Source organism: Tachyglossus aculeatus, chromosome X1, assembly GCF_015852505.1.
Source record: "Tachyglossus aculeatus isolate mTacAcu1 chromosome X1, mTacAcu1.pri, whole genome shotgun sequence".
NCBI lineage: Eukaryota > Metazoa > Chordata > Mammalia > Monotremata > Tachyglossidae > Tachyglossus > Tachyglossus aculeatus.
The window spans coordinates 124,132,089-124,144,162 of NC_052101.1; the positions used below are offsets into that span (position 1 = coordinate 124,132,089).

Here is a 12,074-nt window from a genome sequence, read left to right on the forward strand (position 1 = left end):
CCCCATTTTGACAGATGAGGGAACTGAGGCCCAGTGAAGTGACTTGCCCAACGTCACCCAGCTGACAAGTGGCGGAGCCGGGATTTGAACCCACGACCTCTGACTCCAAAGCCCGGGCTCCCTCCACTGAGCCACGTTGCTTCCAGAAAAAGAAAAAGAGCTGAGGTAGACACAAGGTAATCATGTCGGACACAGCCCCCGCCCCGCATGGGGCTCGCGGGAAGGAGGTCGGGGATTGAATTCCCAGGACGCAACCCCGGGGCTTCATGAGGAGGAGAAGAAGAAAAAGAGCTGACTGTGTGGCAAGCGCTGGGGTGGACAATCAATCAATCAATCGTATTTATTGAGCGCTTACTGTGTGCAGAGCACTGTACTAAGCGCTTGGGAAGTACAAGTTGGCAACATATAGAGACGGTCCCTACCCAACAGTGGGCTCACAGTCTTCCCATGACGCAACCCCGGGGCTTCATGAGGAGAAGAAGAAGAGCTTACTGTGTGGCAAGCGCTGGGGTAGACACAAGGTAATCATGTCGGACACAGCCCCCGCCCCACATGGGGCTCACGGGAAGGAGGTCGGGGATTGAATTCCCAGGACGCAACCCCACGGCTTCATGAGGAGAAGAAGAAGAAGAAGAAGAAGAAGAAAAAGAGCTTAGAGCTTACTGTGTGTCAAGCGCTGGGGTAGGTACAAGGTAATCATGTCAGACACAGCCCCCGCCCCGCATGGGGCTCATGGGAAGGAGGTCGGGGATTGAATTCCCAGGACGCAACCCCGGGGCTTCATGAGGAGAAGAAGAAGAAGAAGAAGAAGAAGAAGAAGAAGAAGAAGAAAAAGAGCTTACTGTGTGTCAAGCACTCTTCTAAGCACTGGGGTAGACACAAGGTAATCATGTCAGATACAGCCCCCGCCCCGCATGGGGCTCACGGGCAGGAGGTCAGGGATTGAATTCCCAGGACGCAACCCCGGGGCTTCATGAGGAGGAGAAGAAGAAGAAGAAAAAGAGCTTACTGTGTGTCAAACGCTCTTCTAAGCGCTGGGGTAGACACAATATAATCATGTCGGACACAGCCCCCGCCCCGCATGGGGCTCACGGGAAGGAGGTCAGGGATTGAATTCCCATTGTGTTGAGGAGGAAACAGGCACAGAGAAGTGAAGTGACTTGCCCAAGGTCACACAAGCAGGCAGGTGGCGGCACGGGATTAGAACCCAGGTCCTCTGACTCCAAAGCCTGGGTTCTTTCCACACTGCCACTCCAATCAGTGGTGCTTATTGAGTGCTTACTGAGTGCAGGACACTCTACTAAACGTTTGGGAGAGTCCACTAAAGTACCCACGATCCTTACCCTCTAGGAGTTTACAGTCTAGTGGCAGAGGCAGATATTAAAATCAATTACAGATAGCGTGGCTCATTCATTCATTCAATCGTATTTATTGAGCGCTTACTGTGTGCAGAGCACTGTACTAAGCGCTTGGGAAGTGCAAGTTGGCAACATATAGAGACGGTCCCTACCCAACAGTGGGCTCACAGTCTAGAAGGGGAAGACAGACAACAAAACAAAACATGTTCTACAGATTATCATCATCAATCGTATTTATTGAGCGCTTACTATGTGCAGAGCACTGTACTAAGCGCTTGGGAAGTACAAATTGGCAACATATAGAGACAGTCCCTACCTGGTAACTGAAGCCCAGAGAAGTGAAGTGACTTGACCAAGGTGACATAGCAGACAAGCGGCAGAGCGGGGATTAAAACCCAGGTCCTTCTAACTCCCAGGCCTGGGCTCTATCAGTGTTCTCCCTCCAGCTTATCCTTCTTCTCTCCCTACATCCCAGTTTGCGTGTTTCATTCTTCTCAAGTAGGTGGCTTCAAGAGAAGCAATGTGGCCTAGTGGATAGAGCACGGGTCTGGGTTCTAGTCCTAGCTCTGCCACTTGTCTGCCTTGTGCCTAGAGGAGAAGCAGCGTGGCTCAGTGGAAAGAGCCCGGGCTTTGGAGTCAGAGGTCATGGGTTCAAATCCCGGCTCTGCCGATTGTCAGCTGTGTGGCTTTGGGCAAGTCACTTCACTTCTCTGGGCCTCAGTGACCTCATCTGTAAAATGGGGGTGAAGACTGTGAGCCCCCCGTGGGACAACCTGATCACCTTGTAACCTCCCCAGCGCTTAGAACAGTGCCTTGCACATAGTAAGCGCTTAATAAATGCTCAGTGGAAAGGGCACGGGCTTTGGAGTCGGAGGTCATGGGTTCAAATTCCAGCTCTGACCGTTGTCAGCTGTGTGACTTTGGGCAAGTCACTTCACTTCTCTGGGCCTCAGTGACCTCATCTGGAAAGTGGGGATTAAGACTGTGAGCCCCCCGTGGGACAACCTGATCACCTTGTAACCTCCCCAGCGCTTAGAACTGTGCTTTGCACATAGTAAGCGCTTAATAAATGCCATTATTATTTTTAGATAGGGAAAGCAACAGAGTATGAGGTAATGTATCAGTATAATAATAATGCTAATATTTGTTAAGCGCTTACTGTGCGCCAAGCACTGTTCTAAGCCCTGGGGTAGGTACAAGGTTATCAGGTTGTCCTACGTGGGGTGCCCAGTCTCAGTTCCCATTTTACAGATGAGGTAACTGAGGCACAGAGCAGTTAAGTGACTTGCCCAAAGTCACACAGCTGGTTAGTGGCGGAGCCAGGATTAGAATCCATGACCTCTGACTCCCAAATCCATGCTCTTTCCACTAAACCTCACTGCTTCTCGTGTTGGGGGGCTGGGGGTGAGTAACTACAGTGCTCTGCACACAGTAAGCGCTCAATAAGTACAATTGAATGAATGAATAAGTGCTTAGGGAAATGGAGGTCACAACTACATGCAGGGTGAAACAGCATGGCCTAGTGGAAGGAGCATGGCCCTGGGAGTCAGAGGACCTGGGTTCTAATTCTGACTCTGCCACTTTTCCAGTATGTGACCTTGGACAAGTCACTTCACTTCTCTGTGCCTCAGTTACTTCATCTGTAAAATGGGGGTTAAGACCGTGAACCCCATGAGTGACCTGGACTGTGTCCAACCTGATTCTCGTAAGCTCGTTGTGGGGCAGGGAACGTGTCTGCCAACTCTGGTGTATTGTACTCTCCCAAGCTCTCTGGACAGTGCTCTAATAATAAATAGTGGTATTTGTTAAGTGCCTACCATGTGACAAATATTGTTCCAAGTGCTATGGAAGATATAGAACAGCGCTTAGAATAGTGCTTTGCACATAGTAAGCGCTTAACAAATGCCATCATTATTATGGCATTATTATTCGTGTCCCACATGGGGCTCACAGTCTAAGTAGGAGGGAGAACAGGTGTTGAATCCCCATTTTACAGATGAGGTCACTGAGGCACACAGAACTTGCCCAAAGTCACACAGCAGGCACGTGGCAGAGCTGGGATTAGAACCCAGGTCCTCTGACTCCCAAGCCTGTGTTCTCTCCGTTAAGCCACACTGCTCCTCTACTGTATGCTCTGCACAAAGGAAGCACTCAGTACGTACCATTGATGATGATGATCTACCCCAGCGCTTAGTACAGTGTCTGGCACGTTGTAGGCACTTTGCAGATACCATAAAAAAAAAAATCTTATGCCTGGGGGCACAATCCCAGGTCCACCATACCATAGATACCTAGTATAGGCTATGGATTCTCAGCCATTGGTCAGCTTTCCTTTTTGGGTCACTTCTATCCTTTTGGAATACTTTGTGTAACAGCCTACCTCTCCATTTCAAGTGACATGATTTTAGCTCTTTTAAGTTGTCAGCGTGAGATACTTTTGTTCCTTCTCTAATGCATTCGTCCAAATTTCTTTTTCTTCTCTTCTCCCTCTTCCTCCCTCACTTTATGCTTCCTCCAGCTCCCATCCCCAGAACTTAGAGCTCAGTTTAGTTGGGAAATCCTTGGCTTGGAGGCAAGGAGTTCAAGGTCTGTAAGGCCACATGTTGAGAAAAGCGGCTTTCAGGTACCATGGACAAGAGTCTCCAGCACTTGAACTTTGATACAGTTAAGAAGGGGGAGTGTATGTGCCTGAGCATAAGGGGAGATCTGGAGATACAGTTTATCCACTTTTCCCCAAGCCCGCCCCTTCCCAGCGTCTCTTCTCTGCCCGCATAGATTGCCCTGACTGAAACAGGCCAGAACTAGGCTTCAGAAGCCCTGAGTCACTCCTAGCTAGATAATGATAGCATTTATTAAGTGCTTACTATGTGCAAAGCACTGTTCTAAGCGCTGGGGAGGTTACAAGGTGATCAGGTTGTCCCACAGGGGGCTCACAGTCTTCATCCCCATTTTACAGATGAGGTAGCTGAGGCCCAGAGAAGTGAAGTGACTCGCCCAAAGTCACACAGCTGACAAGTGGCAGAGCCGGGATTTGAACCCATGACCTCTGCCTCCAAAGCCCGGGCTCTTTCCACTGAGCCACGCTGCTTCTCCATCAGAAGCCAGATCAGAGCTAGATCTAGCTAGATCTCCAGCTAGATCAGAGACGTTCGTCCAAACCCTGAAGCCCTCGTCGACTCGGTTCTCTTGCCCCTCATATCCAATAAGGCTACAGGACCCACAGATCCTTCCTCTAATATTTCTATTTCAGATCGCCCTTTTTTCTCCACGGATGTAGCCTACGACAGTTAGGCCAGAGCTTAACTTAGACTGTGAGCCCGTGAGGGACAAGGGACTATGTCTGACCTGATTAACTTGTATCTACCCCAGTGCTTAAAACAGTGCTTCACACAAAAGTAAGCATTTTACAAATGTCGTCATCATAATAGCCTGGGGGTTCTGTTAGCTAAACCCCTCTTTCCCCATTCAGAGCAGGCGTGAGCTGTGCTCAGGTTTGCTATTACCTGCCACAGTCAGGAATAATAATAATAATAATAATGGCATTTGTTAAGCACTTACTATGTGCCAAGCACTGTTCTAAGAGCTGGGGGGGGGGGGGATACAAAGTAATCAGGTTGTCCCACATGGGGCTCATAGTCTTAATCCCCATTTTACAGATGAGGTAACTGAGGCCCAGTGAAGTGACTTGCCCAACGTCACACAGCAGATAAGTGGCACAGTGGGGATTAGAACCCATGACCTCCTCCTCCAGGAGGCCTTCCCAGACTGAGCCCCTTCCTTCCTCTCCCCCTCGTCCCCCTCTCCATCCCCCCCATCTTACCTCCTTCCCTTCCCCACAGCACCTGTATATATGTATATATGTTTGTACATATTTATTACTCTATTTATTTATTTTACTTGTACATATCTATTCTATTTATTTTATTTTGTTAGTATGTTTGGTTTTGTTCTCTGTCTCCCCCTTTTAGACTGTGAGCCCACTGTTGGGTAGGGACTGTCTCTATATGTTGCCAATTTGTACTTCCCAAGCGCTTAGTACAGTGCTCTGCACACAGTAAGCACTCAATAAATACGATTGATGATGATGATGATGATGATGATGACGACGACCTCTGACGCCCAAGCTCTTTCCACTGAGCCTCGCTGCTTCTCATGGGGGTTTATTGCAATCTCAAGGTGCCCAACCTCCCACACTCCTGTGGAAATGCCCCCGAGCCTGAGCCCCCCAACCAAGTATATGAGGTAAATCACCACCACCATCCTGGGACTTACAGTTGCAGCATTCCGGAAAGGTGTGGGAATCAATCGTGGTTTCCTAATGGCCTCTGCTCTGATTTGGGGCCGGTAACGGTAACACAGGCCCGATTCCAGAGGCTAATCAGGGTTTGCAATTGCCTCCTGGATGGCACACAGCATGCCGCCTCTCCCTCCCCAAATGGCCATCACCTGGACCCGTGCGGAGCGGGGCCGGTGTCCAGCACAGCGCCAGGAAGGAGACCAAAGCCACTGCCCTCCAACGGACTACATGGGGCGGGAGCTAGAGGGATACAACTGCACTGAAGAAGAAAGGACGACGCTTAGATTTTTACCTTCTTGAGGGCAGGGGTTGTGTCTACCATCCCTATTGCTATTGATGCCTGTTTACTTTTTTAGATGTCTGTCTCACCCCTTCTAGACTGTGAGCCCATTGTGGGCAGGGATTCTCTCTATTGTTGCATTGTACTTTCCAAGTGCTTAGTACAGTGCTCTGCACACAGTAAGCCTCAATAAATACAATTGAATGAATGAACTATTGTATTGTACTCTCTGCTGAGTAGCAGTAGTAACTATTGAGAAGCAGAGTGGTTCAGTGGAAAGAGCACGGGCTTGGGAGTCAGCGGTCATGGGTTCAAATCCCGGCTCTGCCAATTGTCAGCTGTGTGACTTTGGGCAAGTCACTTCTCTGTGCCTCAGTTACCTCATTTGGAAAATGGGGATTAAGACTGTGAGCCCCCTCTGGGACAACCTGATCACCTTGTAACCTCCCCAGCGCTTCAAACAGTGCTTTGCACATAGTAAGCGCTTAGTAAATGCCATCGTTATTATCATTATTACTCTCCCAAGCTGCTCTGCACACAGTAAGCGCTCAATAAGTACCATTGATGAATTGAGGGCGGGGAGAGGGGTGCCGATCCAGCTCTCTGTCACCACTATCGCAGCACGCTTGGGGGTGACTGACCCATTCCTCATCCTTCTGGGACTGGCACCTACCTCCAGTGGGCAAGCAACCCAAGATTGGGAAGAGTGGCCTGGGTGAACTGACAGGGGCTCTAGAGAGTGCTCCATGTTTTGCTGGGCAGGTGACGCATTGCACTGACACCTCACCGCATGACATCACCAGGTCACCTGTGTGTATTTCAGGGTCCGAACCCCCCCAGGGCCTGGATTAGGTGCCCCGATTAAACCTCTTTATAAGAAAAAGAGATAAATGGTGTTTTACGAAAGTTAATGGTAGCTATCTCGGCGGGCCCTCTGATAATGATAACGCTAACGATGATATTTGTTAAGCGCTTACTATGTGCCGAGCATTATATGAAGGTTTGGGGTAGACACGATGTAAGCAGTCCCTGTTCCATGTGGGGCTCACAGTCTTAAACTGAAATAGCTCAGTTGGGAGAGCATTAGACTGAAGACCTGAAGGTCCCTGGTTCACTCCCGGGTTTTGGCAAGTTACCTTTTTTTAGCCGGACCGCGTGGCCTAATGGATAAGGCGTCTGACTTCGGATCAGAAGATTGAGGGTTTGAATCCCTCCGCGGTTAATTTTAGAGAAGCAGCGTGGCTTAGCGGAAAGGGTTTGGGAGTCAGAGGTCGTGGGTTCTAATCCCGCCTCCGCCATTTGTCAGCTGTGTGACTTGGGGCATTCATTCATTCAATCGTATTTATTGAGCGCTTACTGTGTGCACAGCACTGTACTAAGCACAAGTTGGCAACATATAGAGACGGTCCCTACCCAACAACTGGCTCACAGTCTAGAAGGGGGAGACAGACAATAAAACAAAACATGTGGACAGGTGTCAAGTCGTCAGAACAGAATTGAAGCTAAGTGCACATCATTAACAAAATAAATAGAATAGGAAAAGGGGGGCTCAGTCTGGGAAGGCCTCTTGGAGGAGGTGAGCTCTCAGTGGGGCTTTGAAAGGAGGAAGAGAGCTAGTTTGGCAGATGTGCGGAGGGAGGGCATTCCGGGCCAGGGGGAGGACGTGGGCCGGGGGTCGACGGCGGGACAGGCGAGAACGAGGCAAGTTACTTTGGACAAGAGACTGCAAGCTCGTTATGGGCAAGGGAACGTGCCCACTGATTCTGTTGTGCTCTCCCAAATGCTTAGTACAGTGCCCTGCCCACAGTAAGCACTCAGTAAATACCATTAATGGTTAGGACCCACAATGAAGTAGGGAAAACCGGCAGCTTATCTCCTTGTTACAGATGAGGAAGTGACTTGGGGTCGCCCAGCATGCCAGGGGCAGAGCTGGGATTAATCAATCAATCATATTTATGGAGTGCTTACTGTGTGCAGAGCACTGTCCTAAGCATTTGGGAGAGTACATTATAACAGTTGGTAGATATGTTCCCTGCCCACAAGAAGCTTGCCGTCTAGAAGAGGAGACAGACATTAATATAAATAAATGACTTACGGATATGGGCGTAGGCGCGGTTGGGCCGAGGGTGGGGAAGATCGAAGTACAGGATTAGAACCTTTGTCTCCTAGCTCCTAGTTCCATGCCTGCTGTTTTCACTAGACTATGTTGCCTCAGTTGGGAAGATATGACCTGGGAGAATATAAGGATATGACATGGGGAGAAAAAAATTAATTGGGGAAGCCCTCCCGGAGGGGGTGGGATTGCAGAATGACTTTGAAGATGGGGAGAGGTGTGGACAGGCAGATTTGAAGAGGAAGGAGTTTCAGGCAAGAAGAAAGGCATCATATCATCGGGGGTCAGAAGCAAGAGAGTCAAGAAGGAGGCACAGTGAGAAGGGAAGCTTGAAAGGAATGGAGAGTGCAAGCTGGGGTCTAGTAGAAGAAATGACTGAAAATGATAAGAGGGAGAAAAATGACGGGGTTCCTTAAAACCCATGTTCAGGAGCTTCCGCTCGATGCAGAGAAGAATGGATAACCACTGGGGGTTTCGGAGGAGTGTGGAGGCATGTTCGGAAAGACAGTTTAGAAAAACGATCCAGGCAGCGGAGAAGAAGCCTAGACTGGAGAGGGAAAAGGCTAGAGGCGAGGAGACCAGAGAGTCAGTTAATCGCATTTATTGAGCACTTTCTATTTGCAGAGCACCATACTAAGTACTTGGGAGAATGCAATGCAACAATAAACAGACACATTCTGCCCATGACGACCTCACTGATACAGTAGTGTAGTTGGGATATGACAAGTATCTGGATGGGTGGTGGCCTGTAGGATGGAGAGGAAAGGCGTGGATTTGGATCATCTAACTGAGGAAAAACCGACAGATTGAATGTGAAAGGTAAAATTGGGGAGCCAAGGTTGTGGTATTTAGAGACAAGGAGGGCGGTGGAGTTGTCAACTGTAATCAGTTCTGTTCTCCCTCCCTCACTTAGACTGTGAGCCCTGTGTGGAACCTGATTATCTTGTATCTACCCTAGTGATTAGTACAGTGCTTGGCATATAAGTGCTTAACAAATACCACAATTATTATTATTGTTATCCATCAATCGTTCATATTTATTGAGCGCTTACTTTGTACAGAGTACTGTTCTAAGTGCGTGGGAGAATACAATATAACAAAGTTGACAGACAGGGTCCCTGCCCACAAAGAACAGCAGTATGGCCTAGTGGGAAGAGCATGGGCCTAGCAATCAGAGAATGTGGGTTCTATCCTGGCTCCACCACTTGTCTGCTGGGTGACCTTGGCCATGTCACTTCACTTCTCTATGCCTCAGTTATCTCATCTGTAAGATGGGAATTAAGACTGTGACCCCCCCACGTGGGACATGAACTATGTCCAACCTGATTATTCTGTTTCTACCCCAGCATTTAGTAGCGTGCCTGGCACATAGTAAGCACTTAACAAATGCCACTAAAAATAAAAGGAGCTTACAGTCTAGAGGAAGAAAATTAGCTGGGGGACAGGATTTGGGAGGGGTGATGAATTTAGGGTGACAGTCTAACATCCACGTGGAGGACCAGAATGCAAGAGAAAATGGAAGGTAGCAGAGGAGGTGAGAAATTGGGACTTATGAGATAGATTTTTTTTTTATGCTTACTTTGTGCCACGATTGGGAAGTTATCCCCACAGAGGTGGTAGTTGAAGCTGTGGAAAGAGATCAGTTCCCCAAGGGATTGAGTGTAAAGTGAAAAGAGAAGGGGAAGCACTTAGTATAGTGCTCTGCACACCGTAAATGCTCAATAAATACAATTGAATGAACCAGAGCAGAATCGTGAAGGGACCCACAGTATGGAGGTGAGAGATGGAAGAGGAGTTAGTGAATAAAACTGAGGAGGGGAAAGAGGTGAACAAAGAGAGAACTATGTTGGTAAAATCAAGGATAGATAAGCAGCCTGGCCTAGTGGAAAAAGCCCAGGCCTGAGAGTCAGAGGACCTGGGTTCTAATCCCGGCTTTGCCACTTGCCTGCTGCGTGACCTTGGGCAAGTCACTTCACATCTCTGTGCCTCAGTTTCCTCATCTGTAAAACGGGGATTCAATGCCTGCTTCTCCCTCCTACTTAGACTGTGAGCCCCGTGTGGGACCTGATTGTCTTGTATCTACCCCAGCACTTGGAATGGTGCTTTGCACGTAGTAAGCACATAATAAATCCACAAGTATTGTTATTATTAGATAGCATTTCCAGGAGAAAAGTGTGGTCCACAGAGTCAAAGGCAGTTGAGAGGTCAAGGAGGAGGTCACTGGTGACCTTCGAGAGGGCAGTTTCAGTGGAGTGAAGGGGGTGGACATCAGATTGTAGAGGGTCAGAAAGAGATCTGTTGGAGAGGAAGTGGACGCAATGGGTGATACAACCTCTTTGAGGAGGTTGGACAGGAATGGGAGCAGGGAGGTGAAGTGGGATCCTGACAAGGCCTTTTTAGCGTGTTTGAAGGCAGAGAGGAAGGAGCCATTAGCGAGGGGGCTGTTCAAAATGGTGGTCAGGGAGGGAAGGAGGGAAGAAGGGAAGAAAAACTCTAAAAAGAGTTTTTAGAGGGTGGGAGGGAATCGCTCTCCATTGGCTTCTTCCCCACTGCTTTCAAACATGCCCATGTCTCCCCCATCCTGGAAAAATCCTCCCTTGACCCCATGGCCCCCTCCAGGTTTCACCCCATCTCCCTTCTTCCATTCCTCTCCAAAATCCTTGAGTCAGTTGTCTACAGCCTCTGTCTCATGCTCCTCTCCTCCAATTCTCTCCCCGGCCCCCTCCAGTCAGGCTTCCGTCGCCTTCATTCCACAGAAACCACCCTCTCGAAGATCACAAATGATCGCCTTCTTGCCAAATCAAACGGCCTCTACTTCAACCTAATACTTCTCGACCTCAGCTGCCTTTGACCCTGTCCACCGCCCCCTTCTCCCGGAAACATTATCCAACCTTGGCTGTCCTCACTATCCTCTCCTGGTTCTCCTCCTATCTCTCTGGCCACTCATTCTCAGTCTCTTTAGTGGGCTCCTCCTCTGTCTCCCATCCTCTAGCTGTGGGAGTCGCTGAAGTTTCAGTTCTGGGTACACTTCTAATCTCTCTCTATACCATCTCCCTTGGAGAACTCATTAATTCCCATGGCTTCAACTACCACCTCTATACAGATAATTCCCAAATCTCCACCTCCAGCCCTTCCCTCTCTCCCTCTCTGCGGTCTCGCATTTCCTCCTGCCTTCGAGACATCTCTATTTGGATGTCCCATTGACACCTCAAATTTAACATGTCCAAAACAGAACTCATTTTCCCTTGTCCTCCCCCTGATTTTCCCATCACTGTAGGCAGCACCACTATCCTTCCTGTCTCACGAGCCCATAGCTTTGGTATTATTCTTGACTCTTCTCTCTCATTCACCCCACGTATTCAATCTATCACTAAATCCTATTGGTTCAGCCATCACAATATCGCTAAAATCTGCCCTTTTCTCTCCATCCAAACTGCTATCGTGTTGATCCAAGAGCTTATCCTAACCTGCCTTGATTACTGTAACAGCCCCCTTGCTGACTTCCCTGCCTCCTGTCTCTCCCTGCTCCAATCCGTTCTTCACTCTGCCGCCTGGATCGTTTTTCTACGATCCATATTTCCCCACTCCAGTGGTTGCCCATCCGCCTCTGCATCAAACAGAAGCCCCTTACCATCGGCTTTAAAGGGCTCAGTCACCCTTGGCCCCTCCTGCCTTACCTCGTTGTTCTCAATCAATCAATCAATCAATCATATTTATTGAGCGCTTACTGTGTGCAGAGCACTGTACTAAGTGCTTGGGAAGTACAAGTCGGCAACACATAGAGACAGTCCCTACCCAACAGCGGGCTCACAGTCTAGAAGGGGGAAACAGAGAACGAAACAAAACATACTAACAAAATAAAATAAATAGAATAGCTATGTACAAGTAAGATAAATAAATAGAATCAACCCAGCCTGCACACTTCACTCTAATGCCAACCGACTCATTGCACCTTGATCTCATCGTTCTCACCACGGATCTCTCAATCACATCCTGCCTCGGGCCCGGAATGCCCTTCCTCTTCAT

General features: G+C 48.8%; 1 non-coding gene across 1 annotated transcript; it reads left to right on the plus strand.

The window, feature by feature from the left end:
- The first annotated feature begins 7,084 nt into the window (after positions 1-7,084).
- TRNAR-UCG lies at positions 7,085-7,157 on the plus strand. Its single transcript has one exon. It is a non-coding gene; the product is annotated as a tRNA-Arg (tRNA).
- The last annotated feature ends 4,917 nt before the right edge of the window (positions 7,158-12,074 follow it).